The sequence below is a fragment of the Helianthus annuus genome, chromosome 15 (genome assembly GCF_002127325.2).
Source record: "Helianthus annuus cultivar XRQ/B chromosome 15, HanXRQr2.0-SUNRISE, whole genome shotgun sequence".
Taxonomy (NCBI): Eukaryota; Viridiplantae; Streptophyta; class Magnoliopsida; order Asterales; family Asteraceae; genus Helianthus; species Helianthus annuus.
Genome location: NC_035447.2, coordinates 3,862,654 through 3,872,083, shown reverse-complemented (window position 1 = coordinate 3,872,083; position 9,430 = coordinate 3,862,654).

Sequence of the window (9,430 nt, the reverse complement as noted above, 5' to 3'; positions counted from 1 at the left end):
ATCCTCCTTGTTCTTGGAGTAAATTAGAATGTCGTCAATAAAAACGATTACGAAGTCATCAAGGTAGGGCTTGCACACGCGGTTCATGAGGTCCATGAAGACTGCTGGTGCGTTGGTTAACCCGAATGGCATAACCAAGAACTCATAGTGACCGTATCGCGTCCGAAACGCGGTTTTGGGAACGTCTTCCTCTCGGACTCGCACTTGATGATAACCAGACCTTAAGTCGATCTTAGAGTAAAAGCTCGACCCTTGTAATTGGTCAAACAGGTCATCAATACGAGGCAAAGGGTAACGGTTTTTGATTGTCATCTTGTTGAGCTCACGATAATCTATACACATTCGTAAGGACCCATCCTTCTTCTTCACAAATAAGACTGGGGCTCCCCAGGGGGAAGAGCTAGGTCGGATGAAACCCCTATCCAACAGCTCTTGGAGTTGGTTTGATAATTCCTGCAGTTCTCCTGGTGCAAGACGATAAGGAGCACGAGCAACCGGGGCTGCCGCTGGGGCGAGGTCAATCTGGAATTCCACCTGACGATGTGGAGGTAAACCAGGGAGTTCCTCAGGAAATACGTCAGGATATTCACGAACCACTGGAAGGTCCTCGATCTTCCTTTCATCAGACGATGAATCGGTGACAAGAGCTAATATAGCAGGATAGCCCTTACGCAAATACTTCTGAGCCTTCATTGCCGAAACAATACTAACTGGGGTCCCACTGCGATGACCCTGAACTGATAGAAATTCCCCACTAGGGAGGGGAACACGTATGATCTTCTCCTTACAGAGAATCTCCGCTTGATACTTGGACAACCAGTCCATACCAACGATCACGTCGAAGCTTCCAAGAGTAATAGGAATTAAGTCAATGTCGAAGACTTGACCCAGAAGATCGATTTTACACCCAAATAGAACATGTGTAGCTTCGATTGTTTTACCATTTGCGATTTCTACTATGTGTTTCATTACGAGAAGTGTGGGACTTAACCCTAACCGAGAACTAAACTCTAAAGACACGTAACTCCAGTCGGCACCAGAATCAAATAAAATAGAAGCAACAACACCGTTCACTGAAAACGTACCAGTAACCACGTTGCCGTCGTTCCGCGCTTCCCCAGCTCCCAGCACAAACCCGCGCCCACGCGCAGCATTACCCCCGTTATTCCCCGCATTATTGTTCCCGTTACCACCCCCTGTGTTCTGCCTCAGCTGAGGGCAGTCTCGCTTGAAGTGCCCCTCGGCCCCACACTGATAACACCCTCTCTGAGTACCCTGAGTTTGCTGAGGCTGTTGCCTACCCGTCTGCTGCGCTGGCTGCTGCTGAGCTGGAAGTGTGGTCCTACAATCCCTGGCCATGTGCCCTGGTCGATTACATCGATGACAAACCCGAGCACACTGTCCCTTATGATGATAGTTACACTTGCTGCACAAGGGTAGCTTCCCCGCATATGATCCCTGCCCTGATTTGTTACTCGAGTTCTGATTCACTGATGCTGTCTGACTGAAACTGCGGGTGCTGCCCGTATCCGTCTTCTTCTGAGGCTGTGCAGAGTTGGACCCCTTGTCCGTATCGTTCCACTTACGTTTGCTATCAGCAGCAGATGCAGTGGAAGTAGTGGCAGCTGTGGTAGTGCTAGAAATACGAGGTGGCAATGAGTCGCTCTCCACTTCCTGGTCAACGATCTTATGCGCCAATCTAACAATCTGAGTTAGGTTATTGAGGTTCGCCGCTGTAACTAAACCCTTCACCCGTGGAGGTAACCCCTTAATAAACAACTCGATTCTTCGGGACATGGGTCGGGACAGAGTCGGACACAGATCAGCTAACTCATACGACCGCTTCACATACGCCTCAATTTCAGACCCCACCATTTTTAGATCGTAGTACTCATTCTCTAACTTCTGTATCTCGTCTCGAGGACAGTATTCCTCTCTCATCAGTTCCTTGAAATCATCCCACGTAGTGGCGTTTGCCGCCTCAATACCTAGCAGTTGGACCTGGGCATTCCACCAGGTCAAGGCACCATCCTGAAGCGTGCCTGCTGCAAACTTTACTCTATCCCCAACTGGGCAGTTACATATCGCAAACACTGACTCCGCCTTTTCGAACCAGCGTATAAGTCCTACAGCCCCTTCAGTGCCACTGAAGGTCTGTGGCTTGCAATCCATGAAAGTTTTAAAAGTGCAGACCGGTGGGTGAGGCTGGTTTTGTGGCGCCGGCTGACCTATTAACGAGAGAAAATAAACCAACAAGTAAGACTCAAGTTCACGATTCAAAGGAAGGAATGTCTGGTACATGTCATACCAGCCTGATAAGCTGCCAAGGCTGCAGCCACCTGGGCGTTGAGTAATGCCTCTAGCTCAGCTTGAGTCATATGGATTTCGCCATGTCCGCCACCGCGGCCTCCACCACGTCCACCGCGTCCACCACGACGACCTCCACCACGTCCGTTCATGATTCTATAAGTATGGGAAGAAGTAACAAATTAACAGACCATTTCAAGCGGATGTCAAGTATTGCTATAGTATTCACAGTTTTCGAGGTTCTTAATACAACATTGACTAACAACGCGGGATTCCTTTTTCACACTAGTCGAGATTTACTGGGACTCACATGCACCTCACATTGTTATTATGTGTGCACCCATAATAATAACCTGATTTGCATGCTTATCTCAGTTCCTCCCTACTCATGTTAAAAAGGTTTCCCAAATTCATACAGTACGACCGTCGATATCACAACATAGAGCATGTAAACCCAAGAAGAGTTCCATTCTTAAAAACACGTAGTATAGACAGATTGCATAGTAATTCGTATTGTAATATCATGCGTGCGTTCGAGTGTGATACTAATCATGAGTATGTACTAACTATGCTATGCAATAGTAAACAAGAGACGAACCTTGCTGCCTGGAGCTGAGTGTCATGGTCCATGTCGTATCAGTATGTCGTATCAGTTCAGTTATAGTCTGGTTTTATAAAACCTTTTTAAAACCAAATTCACTATAACCAGTGGCTCTGATACCAAACTGTCACACCCCCAAATTACCACCTAGGGAATATCCCTGTTAGGCGTGTGACGACTAGTAGTGAGCCACCAATTACATTGAATCACAAGTTTGAAGTAAAATTCCATCACTTAATAATACTGAAATCTCAAACATAAGTTGTTCAAAAACCATAAGTTCAGCGGAAGCGTTAATGTATCATACTGTAAATACTATCCAAACAACCACAATGAATAAATGTCTGATAAATAAGTTTATTAATGTAACCATGACCACTCTCGCCCTCCAGCCAGCAAGTTCCTGCGTTCCAAGTACCTATGGACCTGCGAGCATGTAACACACGTATCAGACAAAGCTGGCGAGTTCACAGTTTTAGGAAATGTTTGTTACCCGTTGTATGTAAAACAGTTCAATAACCAATGCAAGTAATATTGTTAATATCTCATTTCCGAACAATGACGGCTCCTGAAATACACGACTGCCCTTCCCACGTACTCCTATCTAGTACTGGGCCAGACTGGGTCATTAGTTCACCTCCGTCCTCTACAGGCACGGGGTGAGGGTGCCAAACCTAAGTAGCGCTACTAACTAATACCCGATGAGGGACTTACAAAAGATGATAGGTGAGAATATTAACCAATATACTCGTTTTTACCCAAAGACTCATTCCCCCCATGGAATACCCACTGACTGTCCCCAACCACTGGGACGCATGCTCGAATGTAGTGAACTCACCTTGGTTTGCTCGGTAGAATTAGTTACTCGTTTAACAACAGTGATTAACCAAGCCCTATGATAGTTACACATAACAGTCAGTTTGCATATCAGCACAACACGTATCATTTCGCATTTAATCGTCAACTAGTGTACACAAATACAATGTTAACACCTCAATATCTTTCGGTTCACACTTTTCATTCGACACATCAACTATCTTTCGACATACTATCTTTCGGTTTGCAGTTATGTTTCGACACACAGTTATCTTTCGATACCATGGTTATGTTTCGACGCGCAGTTATCTTTCGGCATATCAGTTATCTTTCGATACAATGATTATGTTTCGACACATCAACTATCTTTCGGTCAATGTTATCTTTCGGTTACAGTATCTTTCGGTCACAATTAACAAACAGTTACAGCATCTTTCGGTTACAGTAACCCTAATCATACAATCCGACAATTACGTTTTGTGTTTTCACCAGAAGTCAGTCCGTGAACGTGTGTGAATGAGTGCATACTTGTGTTCTAATGTACGATATGATATTCAAACAAATCACGATAACCGAACAACAATAATCAGTAGCCTATCCGATTGGCTAGAATACAACCGATTAACATTAATCCAACCGATTAACCCTAGTCCGGTTCTACAACAACCCGAAACCATTCATCAAATTAACCCTAATCGGTTGAAACAGGAACGTGGAACAATAACATCAATCAACATTATATCACAGAAATCGTCAATCAATCACCTACTTGTTAAACCCTAGTTCCATGCATGAACTATCTATCAAACAAGATCATGTAATTGAGAGCATCACATAGGAACAATATGCAAAGGATTATACTAACCGAATGACGGATGAGAATATGATGATGATCACAACAGGAGGTTCTTGATTACTGCCGTCGCCCAAAAGGTTTCTAGGGTTTGGAATATGATTAAGTGTTTTGTGCTAGACATCTACGTAACGTTTTATAACATTGATGGGGGTTTGGGCCGGTACCGAGTTGGGCCGAAAGTTAAGGCCTTACATCGAAGGATTGATTCTTGTCTCGAAGGATCCTTCCTAGTCCGAAAGATTGTCGAAGGATCCTATCCTGGGTCGAAGGATAGGTCTTGGGTCGAAGGATAGATCTTTCGGTCGAGGGATCCTTGGTTGAAAGATGTGTTAGCATAAATCAAGTATTTCAATGCGTTACTCACTAACAAGTTTGCAACACTAGCACAATGATCTAGGATATGTAAATACAACAAAGGAGTCGGGGAATAGGATAATACTAACCTCAAGAAGTCGGGTTGTCACATTGTGTAGGTTTACAATACTTGGAGGGTTAAATTGCAACATTTGAGGATATTAAGTGTAAAAGTGAAAGTCTTGAAGGTTGAGTCTGGAAGTTTAGATATTTTCGGTATAAAAGGGCCTTAACAGTGAACTTGGACAGATCTGGAAGCTTCATTCTCTCTCTTCTATCATCAGCGATCTAGGGTTTTGGTTCAGATCTTTGATGATCTGTTGTGTATTGTGTTTGTTCGATCTCTTGTGAGATCTTTCTGGTTGTTGTTTGAGTTGTATAGATCAACTGATTACATCAGTTGATCGTCTTCTTCTTTGTACTATTTCTGATCTCACCATTTGTGAGATCTAAGGGTTTCAGGGGGGTTTTCTTTGGTTTGGGTAATAATAAAAGTTTTATCACGTTTTGTCGCTATTTTGCTGTTGTTCTTGGTTTATTGTTAAGATTCATACCATTTTTTACAAAAAGTTATTTAAATTTGGAATGGAACGTTAAGTTATGAATTATATTATTTAAAGAAAATGTTGTGACTTTCTTTTGCAAGTATTTTTTTTTAATTCTTTGACTCGTTAAAGATAAATCATAAACCAACCCATTCATAAGGCAATTTAAACTAGTTTGACCCAACATTAAACATGACCAAAATCAACACACAGAAGAGCCGAAATCGCCACAGGTAGTTGCAACCATGCAAGAGACATGCCTCGTGAAGTTACATTCTTTTTGTTGCATGATGTTGGCACACTTAAATGCCAATAAATATGCTCTATTCAAACATCAACAAACCAACTTGACAGAAAGACAGATACTCAAAGATTGCATCTTGATTCCTTCATGAGTAGTAGTAAAAAGGCTATAAAGGTTGGCCCGGGGAATCTGAGAATAGTGAATATAAGTCTTTTAGGGAATCAATGCCCATCAATCGCGCTTGCAAAGCTATTGTAGAATCGTGAAAATGCGTGGTTGGGTGGTTAATCGTTCGCCTTATGAATTTATGAAATTGCTTCTTGACACGTCTTGCCATTTATTTTGCACGCGGCTAAGCATAAATATTGTTGTGGTCAATAAGTGGTTAAAGTATAGTCTTACTACTCTTATAGAGTCAATCAGTCCCATATGTTACATTCCAAGGTGATTTGTACATAATAAAAATTGCATTGAACACATGATGATCTGTGTAAAGGTTTTTTTTTTTTTTTTTTTTTTTTTTTTTTTGTGTTTACAAATCAAAGGACTTCTATATTAATAGAAAACTGACTTTTACTGACGAAAAAATCACCTACAGGCATTTATGTTGATTGATTTAAACCCCAAATTAAGGAAATTACAAATATTCTTTATAGTATTATCGACTAATAGGTCGATTCAACAAAAAATACCTTTTTAAAAGCTTATATATGTCGCTAATTTAGCAGATCACATAGGGAATGGTGGCGGTGTCTGTCATAGGTATTTGTGATGGAATATATGCCGGTAAACCTCAGCGTGAACGGTGAGTCCTAAGGGCGTGTTTGTGACACCTCACGTCGTTATCTTTTGTCTCACGTGGTTTTTTTTTGAACGGCAAGGAACGACGTGCCAACCACCGTGACACCGGGCGCTGTGGCCGAGGTCGACTACTCGACTGCCGCCAGCTCCTTGGCTCTCCCAGATGCGCGAAAACCCGACCTCCACCCGCCCGAAGGCACGACCGTGGAAGACGAACCAGCGCCACCTGTATTCGTCCTTCACCTGGATGTCGCAGAAAATAATCAGGAGAATAGGAGTCGAATCTGAATCACAAGAAACACCAAAGTTTTTCCTCAACCACTTCACCACTACCTCATTGGCTTTGTCTCATATGGTTATATAGAGAAATGGTCCCAAGGGGTGTTTATGACACCTTAGGGCAATCCCATATCATTATTTTATGCTTTATGCCACAAGAGACATACTAAGCAATACTAAGGGTGGAAGGAGTGGATTTGGGTTCATTTGATCAATTCAATTGGTCTATTAGTCCACCAACAAATGAAGTAGGCAAACATGATATGTCTGATAGGTTTCCCACTACTTCTCATTTAAAACATGTATGTTCCTGTGTGATCAAACTATACGTTAAATCATAAAAGGGTGTTGCTAAATGCACTCCCATTTTTTTTTTAATTTTACTGGTTGTACTCCCCCCTTGAAGTTTGTAAATAAATACAATCAACCCTTGTATTTTTTATTTTTTGAAAATTTGTATCAGGAAATATCCCTATTTTTTCTAGGAATTTATCTACTTGCATAATTTGAATATTTAGATATACCTTTGAATACATAACGCTTCTATTGAACAAAAAAAAACATGCACTGATTGAAAGAAGGAGATTAAGAGAGTGGTGTTGCTAAACGTACCTCCTCTATGTCGTTTTTACTTATTATACTCCTCCTTCAACTTATTAAATCTATCATTTCTTTGTGTTAACCTTTTTTTCTTTAACATTTCAGCACCTCAACTTATTTATTCACTTAGTACCCCCTCTATGTCATTTTTACTTATTGTACAGTTTTTTTTTTTCGTTTTTTGTTCTCTTATGTTTCATGTTATTTATGATATAATACTATTTTTTTATATTTTCAATAACATTACTAATATTAAGATTAAGATGATTAATTCCATCATGTTGCACGTGCACTACCATAGTAGACTAGCAACCCCTTGCCATTTAAGAAGCTAGAATGCAACATGATTAAACACACCACCAAGAACCACGTTGATTTACAATTTAAATATATAATTATAATATTAATTGTTTAAACATAATTAAACCAAATAAGAACATTTTTGTGTGCTGCAATCCTCGAGGAAGAACTTTTGCCCCATTTTGTCCATTTTCATTAAGTAATTCGGCGTTGCTGTATGTATGATGTATATTTGATGTGAGAAACCCTTAACAATTGAACAAAACAATAATATATAAAAGGTGAAAGGTGGAATTTAAAAATTATAAAAAATGATATTTTTGGAAAGGGATGTATAAACAGTAAAAATGAAGGTGCATTTAGCCACACTCATCATGAAATTGGCACCGATAAGATTTATTTAACAAGAATTACAAATCATAAAATTTTATTAAATAAATGTTAAATCAATGTTTCGAAAATCAGACACGGTATTGAATATAGAGCTGTGACGTTGCTCGGTTCAAAACTCTATTTGAATTGGATTTTCTTGTCAATAGCCTATGCTTTAAATGTAAAAAAAAGCAATTCAAACCTTTGAATCCAGACATATCGAAGAACATCCACAATCGAAGCCCTTAGCCTAACTTGGCACCACCTTTCGAAAGGGCTAACATTAGACGGAGACATCGTGTTCATTGGTTTGGTTATTGGTTAACTTAGTTTTGAATTTTTTTTTCTCGTTCGTAACCGATTAAACGATTTCAACCAAGTTGTTATTTAGCTATAAAATATTTTTTCGTTAAGTAGCTAATTTAATTAATCTAAAATATTGTACAAAGATTAATTATATTAGCATAAAAATGTGGAGTTAGGATCTTGAAGCATATTGGTTATTATATACATTGTATATGTTGTAAGTGTGGTTTGTGCCTTCGATCCTTGTTTTGAGGACCGGTTTTGACGTTTTCTAATGAAAGTTTCGTTTCGAAAAAAATAAATAAATAATGAACACCCTTACTAGTTGGAGATGGATCGCTAAGGGCAAGGTGATGAGTGCATTTACTTTTAACTTTAAATAGTTTTAAATAAAGTAAGTGTGTAAATGTAATATGCTATAAACATTAAGTTTTCTTTTGCTTAATTTTCAATTTCACTGATGTAACATACATCTTTAATTAATTTAATTCAATTTTTTCTTTAATAACTTACGTTCAGTATTTTTTTATTAATCAACTTACTTTAATTTTTTCTATAATAACTTACGTTCAGTAATTTTTTAAAAGAAAACTCAATACACAAGTTTTTTTTAATTTTTCACTCGAAATTGTAGTATAAATTTTGTTAAAAACGAAATTATATTCAAAATAGAGTTTTTTTCGTATTGTAAGCAATAGCGAGTTTTGGTACCGTACTAGTATTGTGACGAACGATACCGACATTAGTACCAGTATCGGTATTATTGGAACCAGTACGATTATTTGTTTTTAAGGTTTTCAATCAATGTAAAACACATATCGATATCTTTTTGGACATGTCACCACTTTTTGTTTGGTTTTCTTTTTCCGTTGTCATGCCAAGTGTCAACATCGTACCCGTTTTATAATGAACCAAATCGATACCAACCAACGGTCAGTGTGAACAGTGACTTTTTTAAGTTTCAGATTTACCCCATATACTATTAATAGTATACGTCTTTAACCTATTTAATTTTTATTTTATTTAATATAATAATTTTCTAATAACTT